Source organism: Choloepus didactylus, chromosome 12, assembly GCF_015220235.1.
Source record: "Choloepus didactylus isolate mChoDid1 chromosome 12, mChoDid1.pri, whole genome shotgun sequence".
NCBI classification, from domain to species: domain Eukaryota; kingdom Metazoa; phylum Chordata; class Mammalia; order Pilosa; family Megalonychidae; genus Choloepus; species Choloepus didactylus.
Genome location: NC_051318.1, coordinates 60,647,563 through 60,668,787, shown reverse-complemented (window position 1 = coordinate 60,668,787; position 21,225 = coordinate 60,647,563). Strand labels below are relative to the sequence as shown.

The following is a 21,225-nucleotide window of genomic DNA, read 5'->3' as shown; positions in this document are numbered from 1 at the left end:
GGAATTAAAATAAACCAAATTCTGAACTGCGTGTGTGCTTTATGCACATGTGTGTTTGTGTTCGTGTATGCACTCTCATGGACCTCAAGGGGAAACACGGGAAACCCAAACAGCAAAAATGAACGCAAGGTGTCGGTCTTTCCTATTACCTTCTCGGAGCCATATTATTTACATGACCTAAAATGCTGTGTGTTGGTACTCTTTATTAAGGCCCTTGGGGAGATTTTTTTAATGAATACCATTATTTGCTCAAGTGAATTTAATGTAGAAATACCCATGGGAGCAGAATAATGATTTTTATTAAACAACCATTTTGTAATGTAACTTCACTTCAAAATCTTTTTTACCATGTTTATTTGTGACTATGCAGTGATTTTAAATTCACTTCTTTTGTAACCCATCTCTTGGGAATGATGAAGCTTGAGCATGATGACTATCAGAACCCCTCCGTGCTGGGCCAGCCATTCATGTTAGTTGAGAAGGAATTATAGGAAAGTGGAACCATAAAAATAATACCAAGATCAAAGCAAAATACGGTGAAAGGAAAGAGAAAGAGGCAGAGTCACAAAAATAAAAATAAAAGCTATGTGATTAGAGAGCGTTCATTAATCAATTTTTCTTTTAATTTTTGTCGACATTTTTGACCTAATGGTCTCAGTTTCATGGTATCATCTAAATTATTTCAATGTTTTGGCCCATTGTAATATCAAATTAAGTATTCATATGGTCAGTCTAATAAGCTTCAAAGCAACTGACTACTCCAGAATGAACAAATCAGGACAGTCTGATTCAGTGGTATATAGATACAAGTAAAAAATGAGAATGAAGGGAAAAGGACAAAGAAGAGGAAGAGAAAATGGATAGTAAATCCTGAAGATGGTGTTACTGTTAGTATAGCTCATTGCAAATATAAGTTAAATAGATGCAATACACACTGAAGCCAAACACACTTTTTTTGAAAAAAAAAGAGGAAAACTGAAAATATCAAACAAGGGGACATGATAATCTCTATAATATACTGACCTGACCCTGAAAATTTTGTAAATCTAGATTAAGACTTAAAAGCAACTTATTCCAGAATACCCAAACTAAAAGAAAAAGTTGTTTAGTTACATGTCAGGATTATCTGTAATCATATGAACATCACATTTTATATGTTAGACAAAGGAGTTTAACAGAAAAATAAAAGAATCCATACTCAGTATGTCACATAATGTTAAAAACAAAGGACTGGTGTCTAAAAATCAAGTCATCATAGAGATTGTAATAAATTATTTATAACAACTCTTCCTTTCTTGATTTTTCTATAAATAGTAGTTTTTCATTGGAAGACTTGGAAGGACTTTCCATAGAACCACAGATCTGGAAAGAACCTCAAGCAATAGACTAAAAATCCACATTCTTCCAGAAAGCAATGATTCCAAATGAAGCAAAATGATTTCTGTTTAGCCTTTTCTTACAAGGCTCAGAAAAGGAGATTCTACAATCTGTCTTAAAAATGCCAATTGGTCAATTCCTAACAACTTTGAGTGATCATTTTAACACTAACATGGGACCAATAAAAACAAAAAGTGTCACCTATTTTGCTAAAACAAAAATTATTTCGATTAAATAAAGAGGCCAGCTGGTCCAAGGGGAGCCAGGAAAGTCTCAGATAAGCACTAGTCTGGTCCAAGGAGACCCTGTGTCTAGTATGAGCAAACTGTGAAGTAAGTGACTTGCTTGGTGAATCACCACAGCTAATCAATGTCCAGAAACAGCCATGCAAGGGTAATTAACATTTCTATGGACTTGTCAATAGTTGGGGATCTTCAAACCTAGACTTGGAAAAGGCCTTCTCTAACCAGCTTCTATGTGAGAGAGAAGAAGCTGAAGAACTCTCCCTCCCTTCTTAATCAATGTGCCCTGAGGATTTCAACTAGGGGGCTGCAGAAAAGGCATAAGAGTATGCTCCTTGCAGACATCACAGCCTGGGCAGCAATAGTGTCCCCTTCTGCATTTACATCTCCCTTCAAACTCCACCTCTTTTAGAGTTCTGCCCCAGATCTCCAGGTCCACAATTAATAAGTTATTTTTGCACAGCTACTATGTGCCTGGAATATTAAAGCATTTTGCGCAGCTTCCCCACCCTAAAAACCACTGAAACAACCAAAAACTATCTAAAAATACAGAAAATCTCCAACTTCAGCAAACCACAGAAACTGTCACAACCACAAACCACACTCGATGAAGCCAACCTGCCAGGTTCTGTGCAGCCTGGGCTGAGTCAGGTAACCTGCTGAAAACTTTTGCACAGCAACTTGGACCTCAGGGAGGGTGCAGACATCCCTGCAATAAGTGAGAGGCATACACAATAATCTTTGTACTGAAACTGTGAGTTCTTGGCACAGGGACAGACCAGTTCTTGGCACAGGGACAGACCATGGGAGAGGCAGGGAATGTTCCTGAACAGTACTGGTGCAACATCACAAAACTGGAGAGAGGAAAGGGAGTGATAGGAAAAAACATGACCCAGCCTGTTATCCAAGGGAAATAGGGGATAAGGAGTGGAGGGAGGAGAGCAGACAGCAGGTGGGCAGAGAACAGGGAGCCTGAGAGGCAATGGCTTTGCTAATAGCTCTGTTACCCCCTGAACACTGTAAAGCAAAGGAGAATCGTGCCCCAAGGCAAAACGAGAGCATAACTTTTGGGAGAAGGTTTTCAAGACAAGAACCTAAGGAAGTAGTGGATATCCATAGCTCTCTCCACCACTATTGCAATGTCAATATTATCTTCATCATCACCCCACCTACCCCTTCTCCATTCACGTATACACACATGCATACACACACACACACACACTTGTATACACACACGCACCCGGGCCAGGACTAGGGAGAGGTCAATGAGGCACTCAGGGTGACCGTGAAAGTGAGCTGCCTTCTTAAATTTTGCTCCCTGGGCTGCTCACCTAGGCATGTACCTCACGCTATCCCTTCCACAACACACACAAACACACCATTTGTAAGTTAAAAAAAAGATCCCATTTTAAAATAAGCAATAAATATGGGAAAGGAAAAAGATAAAGAGAACAGACAAATAGCTCTGCTTAGTCTTATAAAAAGGAGAGGTAAAACTATCTGGGAAAAAAAACTCAAAGAGACAAGAGCTCAAAGAAAAAGTTCTTCAACTACAGAAGAACATGAACTGTAAATAGGCAGTGCTTAGGAAATAAACGGAATAGAAAAAACATTTCACAGATAAAAGTCACACTGGAAGAAATGAGAAAAATGGAATAAGCACAACTGAAATATCTTCAGGGACATAATAAATAGACTTGATAAAATTATACAAAATAAAATGAAAAAGAAAAATATAAAATAAATCTAGAAAAGGTGATAGATATGGAAGACAGGCAAAAGAGATTTAATATATGCATAATTTTTGTTCTTGAAGAAAGAACAGAACAAATGGAACAGACGAAAAAATGTACAAAGATATAGAAAAAATAAAACATTCTTGAACTGAATCCTTCCATCTACAAATTATAAGATTCTATCATAGAACTGCAAACATTCAGAATGTTTGGCAGCAGTAAAGTTACTGATAAAGTTACTAATCATCGACAAAAATTAAAGAATGTTACTTAAATCTGGCTAAAAAAAAAAAAAAAAGCAAGCAATTAATGAGATAGAACCCAGGTTTTCCCACAAATTCATCAACTCTAGAAAGCAGTAATGAAATAATACAAAGCCCCGAGACAAGAATTTTATATACAGCCAATTATTACTTCAAGGGTAAAAGCAAGGGAGAATTCTAAGCAAGAACTTAGAGAATCTATCAACCTATAAGTTCTTAAAAAAAAAAAAACAGAAAAAAAGAAATATTACTAGAGGGTAAAACCCAGTCAACCAAAAAGTGAACCAAATAAATTACCTAAAAACAAACAAACAAACAAACAAAAAACCTGGTGGTAAGCACTGGATGTGTATATAGAAAAAATCTTAAACAAAGTATGTATTTCAGAAACTTTGACAATAGAAAAATCATAATATGAATAATAAAAAATGTAGGGAGAGGTGAAACCTGGAAGGAGTAAATATGCTGATTTTGTGATCTTCAGAGCAAGGAACCAGTGGGTATCATCCAAAATTTCAATCTCTAGTTTTAAAAAAAAGACTACCTTCTCTCTATTTTCTTGCAAGGTTCCTTGAGATCCAATTTGCCTTACAATGAAAATTCATCTGAAGCTCAGTAATACTTCATTTTCATGTAGCTTCTTCTTTTTTGGTTAAATTAAAACAAATTTAATACTTATTATTTTTGAAGAGCATATATAGAATAATCCCATTTTCCTAAAAGTATTTTATCTCTATATATCTATATTTCTAATATACATAGGGAGGTGTCTGAAATAACCACTGGTGAAATTTAGGGAGATATCTAATTTTTTTTTAATGAGCAGGTATAATTTTAAAACAAAAAAGATAATGGCATTCATTATTCTTTATATGCCTTTGATACGAAGAGGAGGATACAAGGAAGCAAGGAGCAGAAGGAGGAAGACAGGAAGGAGGACAGAGCAGAAAGAGAGAAGATTCATTGCACACACTTAAGCAAAGAGAAACTAGATGAATAATGCACCCTTAATTAGTGAGAATGTGCTGAAGATGCTGATTCCAGTAAGATGTGCCATAGAAATTCACTGAAGGAAAACCTCATTTTAGGGCTGGAGTCCTCGTCAGAGCAGAGGTCGGGAGGCAGTGAGATGGCCCAGCCTTGGCTGCTGCACTGTAACCAGCTATGCACTAGAGGAGCGTGTGCTCTTGACCCTTCTGCCCGTGATAAAAATACAACCAATCCTACCTCTCCATCCTCTTGATCTGATAGTGGGTGCTGTTAGGAAGTAATGTGTCCTTATGTGTCCACCCTTCCCCTGAAATTTGCTTTTGGTTAGCCTTTTTGTGCACGTAATGCCTTAAAATAATGGAAACATTCCGATGGTGAGAATTTCTCGCACCAATGCTCTGCAGTGACAGGGCCTTTTTTGTCAGGGGAAATTTGGGTCAAATTGGACCTCACAGGCAACAAATGCTCATCTTCCTGTTTGTCAAGACCATCCTGCTGGAAACAAAGCTTTTCATCTCCAGGTGGGGAGGATGACTGGTGGTTGTGACATGGGGAGAGCGGCGACATCCCTTCCCGCCGTGGCCGTTACCCCTCCCCTCATAGCAGGATTGCAGAATACAGAGCAGGTTGGGAGAGGGCGGACAGCAGAACAGGATAAACCCCAGGAATAGACGAGGACCAAGGATATAGTATGGCACAGACATAGGGTAGGGCAGCCACTGTGTACATTACATATTACAAATTATCCACAGCATAAAAAGCAGTTCACAATATCAGGTACCTATTGTAAATCATTATGGGAAAGCTACCAGGTCAAAAATAGTGGGACATTAGTCAGGAATATTTGATTGCAAGTGAAGGAACCCCAACTCAAATTTGCTTTTAAAAAAAGACAATTCCTGGCCCATGTAACTGGGAAGTTCAAAGGGCACAGCTAGTAGCCCAGTGCTTGAAGACGTCCTTAGGTTCTGTCACTTTCCCACTTGTGTTGGCCTCATTCTCAGGCAGGTACTATCCAGCAGAGTGGCAAAGAGAGTCAGCCCAACAGCTCCAGGAATACATCATCATTTCAGCTAGTGACCGTGGCGAAAGGACTGTGCTTCATTCGTGACAGTTCCCAGGAGTAGTTTTAATTGGTCCAACTTGTGTCACAAGCTCATCTCTGAACCAAATGTTTTTGCCAAAGACACGGTGTGGTCTGTATCACCAAATGTGGACATGAACCCACACCTGAAACCAGAGGATGGGGGTCAACCCCACCCAAACCTCCCAGACTAAGCCTTGGGAAGGGGGATTCTCTATAGAGATACTATGAAGACAAATGACTACCTTGGTTTTTCATAAATCTGCTTAACTAAGAATTACTACTATGAAAGAAATATTTCTCCAAGCATGGCCTGCCATGGGACAAATAGAAGATATTTTTAGATTTTTCAAGTTTAGAAAGGATGGCAAATGAAATTAAAATCTGAAGTTGCCCCCAAACTGTTTAACTAATAGCAACTACCTTTTATTGAGACGTTACACTGTGCAAGAATTTTACAGGTGTTATCTCATTTAATTCTCACTAAAAATCAATGAGACAGACATTATTATCCCAACGAGAAATCTGAGTCTCTAAGAGGTTATTCGATTTGACAAAGTTCACACAACTAATAAGTGGCAGTATTGAAATTTGAACTGAGGTCAACCAAGCTCTTAATCACCGTAAGATATGGGGTTCAGGGGTTTGGAGTGGGGTTTGGGTCCCATATTCTGTTTCTCTCTTGGAGAGTAAGAACCTCCAAGGTTCTAAACAATGACACAACTAGACAAAGAATGAATATCAAATGGAGACCGACACAACTCTTAGTGGTTGGCAAGTGAAGCCAATACAGGGTCTCTGGGAAACAGTGGAAGAACTAGACTTAAGTCTGAAGACTAATGGGGCCTCTTCCCCCTCCCTGAGCCAAGATTTAGGGTCTTCTCTAAAGAGGGTGCATGCAAAACAACTTAAGATCTTTGACCGTCTTCTTTGTGGAGGATCACCCGCCAACCTCACAAGATGCTGGTGGGATGGGAAGAGCAAGAGAAGAATGGCTCTGTTTGCCTCTAGAAAGCTGCTTCAGACCCAGCCTGAGGTCTGTGTTTACCAGGCAGGAAACGAGAACTGAAGAGAGCCCTGACCCTCCTCCCAAGGCAAGTGGCAGGCAGGGAAAGGGCCACACAATAAAAACACATGGATCAGCCCACCCAAGTGATCTCAGCCCTTCCACTGATTCTATTAGCTCCTCCCCTTCCCTTGAGGCAAACCAAGCAAAGAATAGAAAGAAGCAAGCACTTCCCTTCCCAAACCTCCTCCAACAGGGAATGAGTGTCAGAAGGCGGAAGTGTAGGCAGACATTTGTTCCTTTCTCTGTGGGCTGAGACAGGCATGTGGGCAGAGAAGAGAAGGCTTATCTCCTACAATGGAAAGAAGCATATGGGTGAGCAGTTTCAGAGCCTCCTGAATTGAGAGCAGGGCAGAACATGTTGGTGTCCCACCATATCCTCTCTGCCCCTCTGGGAGGTAGCTAACAGACTATTCATGTTTAACGACTCTGCATCTCTTTACCTGTTTGGGTAGTTTCTGTGGGAGGAGTTTGGCCCAGTTGCCAGGCAGGCTGGAATTTGCTCCATGAGCAACCTTCCATAAATGAGAAATAGGAGTTGCTGTATAAATACCCTGTGGTGGGACAGTTCTGAGCTATGTTTCACAGTCTTTTATATGGTCCCCAGCAAGACTGAGACCTGATTTTTTACACCAATAGTTCTCTCATTACCATCTATTATTGTCTTTCCACCATCGTTGTCTAATTTCCCCACTGCTTCTCAGTGCTTCCTGGGATCACATCCCAAAGAAACTATCTGCACCCAAACCCTTGTCTTAGGATCTGCTTTTCAAGGAAGCCACTCTAAGATAGAACTTTCCAGGAGGGAGCTATCAGTTCCATGCTGCTACCCAAAGGGATTTCCACTGCACATGTGCGAGCTGCTTCATCTGAGTCAATAGAAGGTCAGGTGGCTTGTCCCACTGTCTGGTTACAAGGCTTGACCATGCCCCAGCACGTGGCACCATCAGGAGCCGCAGGTGGAGCCTGAGGGTGGCAGGGCAGTATGGCTTGGGCACCCGCAGCCCTTTTTACCACCTCAGTGTGAGTAGTAGTATCCATGTAGCAGCTATGGTAGAAAGTTTAGGGATTCAATATACTTCCTGGAGAAGAGAGGAAGTAGCCATTTCTCACAGGAAATCTTACGGACTTGAAAGTAAAGTTACAGTTACCTTATATTTGAACCCAAGCCCAAGATACACAATGGAAGGAAGAGGTAGTTCAAAAAATTACGGTTTTCATATTTATTCTTTTTTCCCAATTGATGGATGCATAATTTCCTCTTTTGCATGACACTAATGTTAACACTTAATTGTGGGGTCATGATGAATAAATAAGACAGTAGATGCAAAGCCCTTAGCCCAGTTCCCGAAACAATGTCAGCCCTACAAAAGCATAACTTCTCTTTCCCTCTTCATAACTGTGAGTAACCTTCCCTCTTACCAAGAAACTGGGACTTATACAGGTCTCTAGTTTAGCCTGAAGATATCCTTTACCGGTATTTTACTGTCATTGCCAGTTTTTAAGAAACACCTCTAGATTCCCATGCTTCAAAACAAAGTCTGTTGTAACAAAAATTAAAAATCCTGTCCTTTCTGATGGACTTCGCAAGTTTTCTGAGTTCTACCAACATGAAATTAGGGCTACAAAGCTATCTTTTACTGATTTTTAAAAATCAGGTCTACTTTAAGTGTGTAACGCTACGATTGATCCATCTGGTCCTAGATTAAAAATTTGAAATAAATATCAGAATCACCCATTTCTACAATTTGGAGGTTGTAGGCCGGATTACACATCCTTCACCTGAGGAGAGGCCTGCTTCACTTGGGGAGATGAGGCATAGCAAGAAGAGTTGCTAATTCCAATTTTGTTTGCACAGCTCCTCCTTTTATTTACTCAACACTGATTTTGGTTTCTATAAGTGGATATCTTTATCTACGGTAAATCATATACCTGATGAGTCTAATATCCAGAATCTGTTGCTCTGTTGGCATCCAAAGAATACCTATTGTGGTGGTTTGAAGCTGTGTGTACTCCAGAAAAACATGTTCTTATACTTAATCCATTCCAGTGGGTGTGAGCCCAGCTGAAGTAGGGCCTTTTGACGAGGTTGCTTCAGTTAAAGTGTGTCCTGCCTCAGTCTTAATCCTCTTCCTGGAGTCCTTTGTAAGTAGAATGAACTTCAGACATAGGGAGAAAGCCACAGGGAGTAAGAAACTGATCATCAACAGAACCTGGAGGAGAAGGGAGAGCCCAGGAGGCACCGCTATGTGCCTTGCCACAGGACAAGGACCAAGGATTCCCGGCCTCCAGCCCCAGAGCTCCAGTCTACAGGAAGAAAGCATCACCTTGATGATGCCTTGATTTGGCTTTTCTTTTAGCCTTAATACTGTGAGTCAATGCTTTCCCATTGTTTAACCTGACCCATTTCATGGTATTTGCTTGAGCAGGCCAGGAAAAGAAAATACCTATTTTTTCTTTTCTGTTTGCATGTTTCAAATCCCCATCCCCTATTTTTATAATGATTTCTCTCCTCTCTTCTCAGCACTTTCAGCTGTTTCTCATACCTTTTCTTTCACTCTCCCAAGCCTACCCTTGCCTTTTCTTTTCTTCTTATCAGCTTGCCACAGCAAAGCCATTATAGGAGCAGGCTGTGTCTATAACATCTTATTGAAAATACAGTGAAAATCTATGCCCCTAGATGACACACAGGCCCTCACTCATATGTTGTGTTTAGTTTGCATCATGCTCAGGGCATTGCTGAGGGGGCCTCTAGCTTTTATAAGCATGTTCTTTGACCACCCCCACAAACATTTTCCTTCACACTCCTGACTTCTCTAGATTTAACAAGAGGAAAACACATGTGATCCTAGTGGAAGAGTCATTTAGGCATGGTAGTGAACAAATTCCCTCATTGGTTGACCAAACAAAGTCTTCAGCCACAGTTTGCTGAGCTCCCTGCAGCCCCCGTCTTCCGGTGCTGGCTTGCAGACTTCCCTAGCAACCAGTGGGGACCACAACCTCATAGTGCACAGCAAACAGGAAGCAAGGGAGCCCACCACATGAAATGGGGTCAGAGCCCCAAACCTCCTGAAACGCTCAATGCCAAACGTCTATCATCTACCCAATGACATCCTACACCTTTGTTAACCCTGCAACTAAGAATCCTCCCCATTTCTCATGGAAAGGGCCACAGATTCCATCTGGCCCTGGTTCTCACCCAAAGAAAGAATTCTGTTTGTAATATTCCTGAAGTTCAGTCACTCAACTTCTGCTTCACTATTTCTACAAGGCAGCAAACCCAGCAGGCCTGGTTTTTCCTTGTGGAACAATGAAGATAAGGTCTCTTCCCTCTTTCATGTCTCATTTTTGTCTTCTCTTCTGTAAGCTATCCTATGCTGGGTCCTTCCCTCATTTCCAGTTTGACACATTTTGTGGGTCCTTCAGTCTCTTAGCTGCTCTAATCTTATTACACCAGAGTTTCAAAGCCAGAGTTTCAACTGACATGATATTGCAGATATATTACTAGCCGTCACTGTCTCTGTAGTGGTAAGCAAATGCCAAGAGCTTTAAGAGTGATTTTATTCCTTGTTACACATGATAACACATACTAGTCACTATTTAGCTCCCTTGTCATGATTTTTCTGAAATAATTGGGCAGGAAATAAAAAGAAAATCACATCTATTTTCTTGCAAAATCAAAATGCATCTTAAAAAGTCAAACTATTTGTATATTTTTCCCCCAATTAATATGACTCCCATTCCTGAAAAGTATCATCAAGAAGACCTAAAGAACAATGGAAGTGAACTCAACATGAACTGGAGGAAAATGATTGTTAAAATATGTGGAAAATCTAAGGGATGCAATGAGCCAGACATTAGCATCACTTGAGTGAAGCTAAACATGGAGCCAAACTTTTTTAAAAATGTGATATGTGCCCATAAGCTAAAATACAGCTGCATAAGTAGATATTAAATAAAGCAGCAAACACAAGCCTGTGTTCTGTTTCCCCTATTAAGTGGGCAAATACTGTGAAGCCCTCAAACTTTAGAATCACTGCATAACAGACTGAGAAAAGGGAAGGAGAGCTAGAAGGAAAGCAAGAAGAGAAGGAAGGAAATGAAGGAAAGATTAAATCAGTTACAGAACAAACCATGCTTGCTTGCTTCAGACAACTACCATTTCTGCCAAGAAAGTAGAAAATGATGATAGTGTTTTATTTTCAATACACCTAACAACGTCTGTGAAGTAGCCACTGTGATGATATACATAGTAAGTAGTAGAAACCCTCCCGACCCCTGTTATATAATGTGGATCTGCAGAAAAACATAATACAAATATACTAAAATAAAAAACTCTAAGAGAACATAAGCACACACTCAAACCTACCATTGCACATGGAGAAATACAAAAAAAAAAAAAAAAAAGCTTTTTCCTGATTTCAGAGTGTATTGGTTTGGTACAGGGAGGAAGAGTCATCTGTGGGTTTGCATTTGTTGTTTTTGTTTTATTTTCCAGAAGATAGCATCTGTTGACAGACTCTTTAAAATGGAAAGAAAAGCTTCTGCAGGTTTGGCAGAGACAACATGAAGAGCTGTCTTTCCTGAATCACAAACAACAGCAGATAAAAAGGAGAAACTAATCAAAAGGTCATCTTGCACTCAGGGCACTCTGGGTTTGGGGTTTTCCCTTTTCCTTTGGCCATGACATTGCAATCCATTCACATGTTTTCTGGGTTGAGTCAAGAAAAACAGGCACGTCAAAAGCGATTGCTTGCCTGAAGCTCTGCTCGCTGGTGCCACGGGAATTTGAGGCAACAGTGTATTCGAGATGACTTCGGGGCATCAGCAATATCTGTACCCTGTTTATGAATGTATTTTCTAGTTTGATGTTCCTACCACTTTTTACCTTCCAGATGGGTTTCAGTTGCATCTGTCCATCTTCTCTAATGCATATGAAAGTACACCGATGTTTGCTAGCTGAGGCTGCTCGGCATTAACACAAGATAAAATGAGCAGAGGCATTTTACAACATAAGAGAAGCAAGGTTTTCCTCAAATTCTTACTGGTCGTGTTTTGAAAGGGATAAAAGACTGGCATGATTTCCTGTTTTATGGTCACATAAAAGGAGGGCTGCCAAGCCATCAATTGACACCCACTATGTGCCCAGAACTCTAAGTGGACTCTGTAGGTGCCACGAGGTAAGGCAATTTTAAAATACAAGCCATCGTTCTTGCTTCTGCATAGTTTGAAAATTAACTGAGATCTTATAGAGAGTAATGAAGGCACTGGCGGGAGGAAAGTCACAGGAGGACCACGAGACGCCGAACAATCAGGCTTCGTGGAGAGGTGGAGAGAGGGGACTCTAGCCTGGGAACAGTGCAGATAAGGGCATGAAGGAGGGGAGGCCGTGCGTACATTCAGCAACACCCAGGAGATCTATTATGAGGAAGCAAGCAGAGGTCACCATTTAATAAGTTAAAAGAGAGTTTTGATTATTTCAGTTCTATGAAGGAGTCATTTTTCTGCTCCTTGGGCATCAAGTGCTGTGCATAGATGTGTTGTTGTGTTTTTCCTTGATTCTCTCAGGCTCTGTTTCCTTTAATGTGCAAATCCTTTTGTGTGTGTGTGTGGTAAAACATGCAGGAGCTGAAGTAGTGCTTCCTCCTAACCAAGGTATGGCTTCTTCTACTGCAGAACACATCCTCCTCACACCACCAACCCTTAGTGCCAGGTTAATAATAACTGTGTGGGTGGTTGGCAGGAACCAGGAGCACAGGAGGGCTGAATTGTGGGCCAAGGAGAGATTGGTTTAAGTTTTTCTGTTTTGGAGGTTTTGTTAGGGATTTGTTTGCTTATCTATAACTATATATCCATATTTCTATATATAATTTTTATATGCTTATATATATATATATATAGTCTACAGTACTTTATATACAGATAATCTTCTATTTATTACTCAACTTCAACTCCACTGGAGAATGGAAATAGTGCCAAAAACCCATACATGGAGAGAAGGACAATACTTGCTTCAGTAAGGTCTATAACATCTATGAATCATCCCCTGTTCCCTAAGGCGGTCCATCTCTGAGGAGGCACTCTATTTTTCTAGGTTCAAATAGGCCCCTGCAAGTTATCATAAAACTGCAAATTCTATTGTTTAGCATTGAAAATTCCAGTAGGCCTGCTCCTTCAGTTGAATCAAAGTTCAGGCAAAACTGGGAAACAATCCAAAGACAAAAAAAAAAGGGAGGGATTTAAAAATAGCAATCGCCACCCTTTATTGATCCTCTTCCAAATGCCACATCTCTGCCAGGGCCTTCCCTGCATCATCTCAGTTAATCTTTCCCACCACCCATTATAACTGCCCATTTTATATATAGGGAAGCTGACTCTTAGAGAGGTTGAGTAATTTGTCCAAAGACACACCTTAGTATGTGAGGGAGCTGGGATTCAAGATCTGTCATTAAACACCATGCAAAGAGCTATATGGGGGGTGGAGACAGGGGAAAGGAAGGAGGGCTGCATGAGGAGGCTATGAAATTAAAATTCCAGGGAGGGGCTGAAAAGATGGCACTGGTGTCAAAATGACCATTTGCTTTGAGCATCTTGAAGCAAGAGCTTATCACTGATGAGAGAGAGCTGGAGAGAAATGTCAAAGCTTGGCCTCAGTTATAAATAATCTGAGCCGCTGAATTCCTTACTTTTATTATAACTCATCTGTGTGAGCCCTGCTCTGCATGGCTACAGACAAACAGGGGAAAGGGATCTTCTCAGACAATGCAAGAGACTAGAAGCCACAGGGGTGATGCCATGAGGGATAATGGTTTATATTTTTTACACTTGGGTGGTGACAGTGTTCAATGAGGAAGTGAGATCAATAGAAGAACAGAGGAGCAGAGCCATAAAACTCAACTAGGAGCAACAGTATGCTTATCTTTAAAGCACATAAAATATCTAGAACATTTCATCACTTTTTAGACCACCAGAGTTGAGAAGAGACCATTTAGAAAGATTTAAATGTAACAGAGTGTTTCGTAAACTGGGGGAGACAACATGGAACAGCACATGGGATTAGGCAACACCCTAGAGGTCCTTAGGGTCTTAGCAGAAAAAGTGTGTATCTCTATCACAGGACGGTCAGCGACACACAAACAGGTTCCAGCCTTGACCTGTGATAACAATTAGAGTCAGACATGTCTACCAGAAAAGTCCCAAGGAAGCCAGATGTCCGGGAAGGAAAGTCAAGTCCCTCAAGGAAAATTTTGTAACTGAGAAGAGAATCTGGCACAGTGGGTGAGAACAGCACAAATCCTGAGTATCCAAAGGGAAAGTGATGGCAGGTACTTTGCAAGGCTATGCACAGACACCCCACCCTCCAAATCTCAGTCTCTTGGTTGTGCCTATGTCCTTGGACCCAAACAAAAGGAATCTATTAAAGAACAGTAGGAACTCTGTCACTTGGGATCCAGTACTCAGGATCTCAGCACAATCCATAAACCTAAACATCCATTCTCATCAGCAATCGTGTTCAGGCCCCTGGGAAACTCTTCTTCCTGTCTCTTGCCCTATGTCTTGGAAAGAAAAGGTGACAGTTTCCAAATGCCATAAAGATTTGTAGGTTGTGCCACTGCCAACTTCAGGGACTGACAAGGTTTCAGAGTGCCAGAAGGATTTGAGCAGCAAAAGTGCTTAGGTAAGAGAAAAAAATAACTGTTAATAATCCTCTCAGATATTATTACTAAATGGATTTCTTGCATAATGAAGTATCATTTCCCAATACTGCTGAGCACACATTGTCTTCCTTCTTTTCATATTCCAAATCAGGGTTCTGGAGGCACCTCACAAATTAGCAGAGTAGACACAATAGCAGCACATGAAAGCTGAGGAACATTCTGCAATATTAAACCATTCATGTTACTCTTAGGTTTGTATACATGTAGATCTGGACATGACATGCATGAAGTAAGGTATTGGTTCTCTACATTGCTAATTAGATGGACATTGAGCACTAGAATTAGTAATAGCTTTATTTTTAAAAATATATCTAAATGACTTAATTTATGTTCAAAAATAAATTTTAAAAATGGTAAAGTAATGTCAGCTCCATTTAAATAAGGATTGAAAATTTCTGTTCATTCATTGCAATTTGAAATTCATCCTTTAACAGTTAATTTTAACATTTTAGAAGAAAATAAATTGAAAACATGAAAAGATTTTGTTTTTCAATGTTTACATGTATTCTATGTTTTTAAAAAATGATTTGTTCAAATTTTTTATACTCTAAATAAAGTTACATTTTATTTTGCATTTTTTACATCACTGAGGCTGAGAACAAATTAGGATCATGGTAGTAAACATAAAACAGAATTCAGAAAAGTGAAAAGACTGAAAGGAAAAAAAATAGAAATTTTGTTGTAATGAGGGTATATTTGTCAAGGTAGGAGGATAATACATATTTTATATAGCAGTATGTTAGCTTGATTCATACTCTAAAATTTTAGACCTTTTATTTGTGGCATCCATTTTCACTCTTCCTCTGGGCCCCACAGATGTTGATGGCAGCCCTGCTTATGAACCCTAGAAAACAGAATTATCCAGAAAAAAAAAATTGTTTTAATGTGTAAAGCTGTATCTCTAAGACTCTAAGCCACTGTGCTGTATGATTTTTGCCAATTTGCCACTAGAGAGCTTAATAAAATAACTGAAACAGCTGTATCCTTTAGGGTCTGTCTTGTGAGACATCTCCACCCACCCACGTGCCCAAGAGAGATGGACCCAATTAAAAATGGGCAAAGTACTTGAACAAACATTGTTCCAAAGAGAATATACGAATGGCCAATAAGCATATGAATAGACACTCAACATGATTAGCCAATAGGGAAATGCAAATCAAAACCACAATAAGCCACCACTTCACACCCACAAGGGTGGCTATTATTACAAAAACAAAAAACAAAAACAGAAAATAACAAGTGTTGGAAAGGATGGAGAGAAACTGGAACTTTAGTGCCTTGGTGGGAATGTAAAATGGTGTAGCCACTGTGGGAAGCAATATGAAGGTTTCTCAAAAAGTTAAAAATAGACTTAGCATATGACCTAGCAATTCCAGTTCTAAGTATATACCCAAAGAGAACAGGGTCTCAAACAGATACTTGTATATGAATGTTCATAACAACATTATTCACAAGAGCCAAAAATTGAAAACAACCCAAGTGTCCATAGACAAATGAATGGATAAACAAAATGTAGTACATACACACAATGAAATATTATTTGGTCATAGAAGGAATAAATTTCTGAGACATGCTGCAACATGGATGAACCTTGAAAATATTATGTTCAGTGAATGTATGCTCATATATGTGATGTCACTTTATGAGATATCTAGAATTAGCTAATTTGCAGAAACAGAAAATAGATTAGAAGTTATCAGGGATGAGAGAGGGAGAAGAGGTTTGGCCTGGTGAGTATGGAGTGTGTGTAAATAAAAATTAATAAAATAAAATCAAATTTATAGATCACTCAGAGATCCATAAATTGTTACCATTTTACTTAAAAATTGGGCATTTTTAGTATTTCAACCTTCATAACATCCCAGAAGTGTATTCATTTTACCTATAAACTTACTCTTAGTTCCAGAAATAAAGCCTTTCCCCCACTGTTTTTAATAACAGAAATCATAGCACTGAGAAAATATAGCTATGAGAAGATGCATCCCCAGCTCAGAAGCCACATGAAATGGGTACCTAAAGCCACAGAATAAACCAGGAGGCAGAGAACACTGAAAACAAACAAGAGAGAACTGCACAGAGCATTCACTTCGCCACAGGTTGCATCACTTTTATACATAGAGCTTTGCCAAGAGGTCTGGGGGTTATGAGAGAAGAATGCCATTCAGCAGAGTTAAAACAAAATGTGATGCTGTTGCGTCACCACAGGGAATTAAATTTTCCAAATACTTATTCCTTCTCTAGCAAGACAGTTGCAAGCAACTGTACCATCATGAAATGAGTTGCTACAGATCCTAATAGCATGGTAGAAATTAAATCAGTTCCTTTATTCTTAGTACAATAATAGATTATTCAAACTGTAATGCAGGGCTACAGACAGCACCCGAGGAGCCCTGCATTAAATAGGGAAGTGGCCACCATTTCTGTTTCATGCTGACCTGCTCTTTCCCGTAAGAGGGAAGCAGATCAGCATGAATAAGCTGATTATATCTGCTTTGTTATCATCATTGGTAATTAACATTTACCAAACATCAGGGGTACAGTAAGTGCTGGGCAGAGGGTAAAGCTGCCCAGGGGGTTTTCAATGAATTTCAGCCCCAGAATGTCAACAAAGACAAATCACCAAAAATCCATTGCAAGGAGGGCGGAGACTTGCCTCATTAGGAGAACTGTCTGATTACATAACAGGAAAAAGAAGTAGCCAGAAAAGAACTTGAAAGAGGAAAGCAGATCTTTTGAAATGTGTCATTTCTTTCCTTTACCAATTGACCCTCTCTCTTTTGTAGTACTTTTGTAAAAGATGGGAACATAATTTACAGAAACGTTTCACAGCAGAGTAAAGAAAAAACATGAAAAATATTAAAGGTTTTTTGAATAGAAGATGTTTTGATTTCTGATGAATGAAAAAGTTCTCCATCATTCAAGTTGTAGTTGGCCACTCATAAAACTGAAAACTAAAAATATTCCTCATGTTACATCTTGAATTTGACACACACAAGAAATTTCCTTTTAACAAACAGGAAATCATATTCCTGCTTTATGGGGTGTCATTTTGGCCTGAGTGAAATTCCCCAGGTACAAGCTATGTGACTCAAGCAAATCACTTAACTTTTGTGTCTCAGTTTCCACGTTTGTAAAATGGAGATAATAATGGAACTTACCTCAAAGTGTTGTGAGGATTAAGTGAAAAAACTCATGTAAAACTGCCTAGCATAGTACCTGGAATGTAGTAGGTGCTCAATAAATGTTAACTATAATTTTAATGTGAAGGCACTTTGCAAACTGTGAACTACAACAAGCATTCAGGTTATTACATTGCTCTTATACAATATGAATGGTTACAGAATGAGCTTATTATTACTTCCCCTTACTGGAAACAGACCTGCATGACAAAACATGGTATGCCACAGCGAGTTTCCCATCTGGTTGGAAAGCTGAGGTAATGAGGAGACACCCTCCAGAGTTGGGGAGGAAGGGGAGGGAAGAGGTATGGATTCCCACTTCCCTCTGCCATTTTAACCCAGGCTTGTCCCCTGGAAAGTCATTCTGTTGCTAGTATAGTCACAATTTGCAATGAATATTAACACTTAAGAATTCTTGAGAGTAAACTGATAGAAAGGATAATGCCAGGTAGAATTAGATATTTGGGAGCCTACCAAGGAAAGACAAGAACAATGGACTTCCAACCCTCACCTTTCTTTCTCCTTCCCCTCCTTTGCTCATACCTCCAAATGAGCCCTGGGTCCCTGCCCAGAGCTGCTGTTTCTATACACAGGGAGGGGGCCTATTGTGGTGTAGGCCTGGGGTCAGACCACATGGATTCAAATGCTGTGTGACTTTAAGAAATTACCTTACCTCTCTGTGCCTTAATTTCCTCATCGTAAAATACAGATAGTGGAAACACATATCATAAGTTTGTTATGAGGACTAAATGGGATAATAAATGTAAAATAAATGGGTGATCAATAAATATTAGCTATCAAAATCACCATCTTCTTTCTCCTCCCCCTTTTTCCTCCTCCTCCGCAACTCCATCATTACCCACATCCTTCACTTCACTAAGAGCATCCTCCCACGAGTTTGCCAGTCCATCATCTGCTCTGTGAAACTGCCAATTCGAGGGCAACCAGAAACACTAAGTGAGAGAAGAATAAGAGGAAGGGTCCTCTGTAAGTGCGGACGGGTCACAGATGCAGGACAAGTAGGACTGAATTAGGATAGCTCAGAAGAAGGCAAAGCAAGGCACTGCTATGCTGAGGGTGAAGGAAACGTGCTACCCCCAAGGTTACGAAGGCCTAGCATACTGTACCAGAGAATATTCTTTAGGAATGTCTCACCTGAGCCTCAACCCAACCACCTAATTTTACGGATGAGGCAAGTAGAGCCCAGAGGTTAATGACCTGCTCAGGAGTTAGTATCAGAGATAAGAAGCCACGTTTCCTGACTACTGGTCCAGTATTCTTCTACCACTCCCCAGCTTGCTGAGATGTACAACGGATCCACATTTAGAAGTCAAGAAAAAAAAAGGTCGACGTGGGGCCTCTCTCACTGGGGACTGTAACAGTTTCCTCCACCCGTAAGCTGACATTCTTCCCTTCCCCTCCTTATGTCCTTCTTGGTTGGTTCCCCTTCCCCTCCAAGCTCACAGCCAGCCTGGTAGGAAGACGCAACACTCAACTGGCATTAGCAATTAAAATGCTGGTCTCTGCAATCAGAGCCCTTCTGCCGGCCCCTCTGCTTTCTCACCTTCTCATCCTTGGTTTCCCCACCCTGGTCCTCTGTATCTCAGGCCCTCTGAACTCTAGCCCTGTGGACTCTCCCTTGGAGACTTTATTGCTCCACTTCACTTCCCTCTTACGCTCTCATCTTTGCTTTCACTCTGTATGAACTGTCTTCCTTCCTTCCACCCCCTACTTCACCTGGTGAACCCACATTCATCCTGTAGACCTCAACTCCTCCATCCCCATCTCAGGATCTTTCTGAATCATGTCTATGCATTTCCCAGGTTGGGTCAAGTGCCTCCCTCTTAGTTCCCAAATATGTGTATTGCTGTCCACACTTTTTACATTTCTAATACATGGTACTTAGAGCACTTCCAGGGTGGGACCACCAACCTTAAACACAAACACACACACACACACACACACACACACACACACACACACACACACACAGGTGTGAAATTTAGTTAATTTAGTTAATCCTCTAGAGCAGCTAGTAAACAGCCATGAACAACTAGTAAATAGTCTGGAACAACTGTTTGGGGGATGTCTGTGACTGGACACACATCGTACACCAATCTGGAATGCATGAAAGGGCTGAGACCACAGTGAAGAACTGTAAGTAAAGCCCCCAAACTGAAGACCTGGCGCCCCTCCCCCACTGGCACTGCAGGCTGAGGTGGAACACTTCCCTGAGGGAAAAAGAAGCAGTCTCTGCTGGGAGTAAGGGAAGGTAGCTCAACCAGGCCCACGTCATGGTTTTAATTTTAAAAATTGGACTACTGAATACAAGCTAAGAGCACAGATAAACCCAGAGCAAGGAGGAAAGGAACCCTAAGATCTCTCTTGGCAGAGAGGAGGTGGGGCTAATGGAAATAAAATAAAACCAATATATAAAAACAGACACTTTTGAAGTCAGCCAAGCTCAGAATACTGGAAAAGGGCTGTGCCCCAAGAAAAGGTTCACATAAAGCCTGGTACCAACTCTAGCTCGTGACTGGCAAAAATATGGGGTCTGGGGACTGGCTCTGAAATGGGGATTTTTTTTTCTTTCTCTTTACAAACTATTCTAAGTAACTCATTAGAGAAAGCCTCAGGCATTTTCAATTGTTAGTGCTGACCCAGGCAAGAGTGGAGTTAAGTTAGATCAGAGAGACAAAATAAGAAGTCAACTGAAGGAAACAGTTCCTTAATGGGCCTATCCTCCCCAAGAAAAGGTGGGGGGGGGGAGTTGGGGCCCAGCTCATATGGCAGCCCTCATTCAGAGAATTCACTCCCCAGGGGCTGGAAAAAAAACAAAAACAAAAACAGAAACAGCTTGTTTGGCATCTGACTCACCCTCAGTCAAACACCCCTGGCAGGGACAGGGTCTACTGAGAATTAAGGGTCTAGTGAGAATTGGAGAGCTAGGGGCTGACAAGCACCACCTGCTGGGCAGGACAGGAAAAGTACAGAGTCTAGAGGCCTCACAGGAAAGTCTGACAACCTTCTGGGTCTCATATCCAGGTGTGCCAGTTTGAATGTATTATGTCCCCCCCAAATGCCATTATCTTTGATGCAATCTTGTGTGGGTGGACCTATCAGTGTTAATTAGACTGTAATTCTTTGAGTTTTGCCATGGATATGTGCCCCACCCATCTGTGGGTGATGACTCTGATTGGATAATTTCCATGGAGGTGTTGGCCTGCCCATTCAGGGTGGGTCTGAATTAAATTACTGGAACACTATATAAGATCAGACAGAAGGAGCAAGCTGCTACAGCCAAGAGGGACACTTTGAAGAAAGCACAGGAGCTGCAGATGAGAGAGTTTGAAGACGGCTCTTGAAAGCAGACCCTTGCCCCAGAGAACTGAGAGAGGACAAATATCCCAAGTGCAACTAAGAGTGACATTTTTGAGGAACTGCAGCTTAGAGAGGAACATCCTGGGAGAAAGCCATTTTGAAACCAGAACTTTGGAGCAGACGCCAGCCACGTGCCTTCCCAGCTAACAGAGGATTTCCGGACACCATTGGGCATCCTCCAGTGAAGGT

At 40.7% G+C, this 21,225-nt stretch overlaps 1 long non-coding RNA gene across 2 annotated transcripts in view; it reads right to left on the bottom strand.

Annotated features, from left to right (window-relative positions):
- Nucleotides 1-19,264, bottom strand: part of LOC119507282 — a 205,320-nt gene extending 186,056 nt beyond the window's left edge. For both annotated transcript variants that reach the window (XR_005211183.1, XR_005211182.1), the window contains exons 1-2: nucleotides 19,220-19,264; nucleotides 15,247-15,320 (exon numbers count right to left, since the gene is read on the bottom strand). This is a non-coding gene — a long non-coding RNA (uncharacterized LOC119507282). The remainder of the gene's footprint in view (nucleotides 1-15,246; nucleotides 15,321-19,219) is intronic.
- Between the last annotated feature and the right edge of the window lie 1,961 nt (nucleotides 19,265-21,225).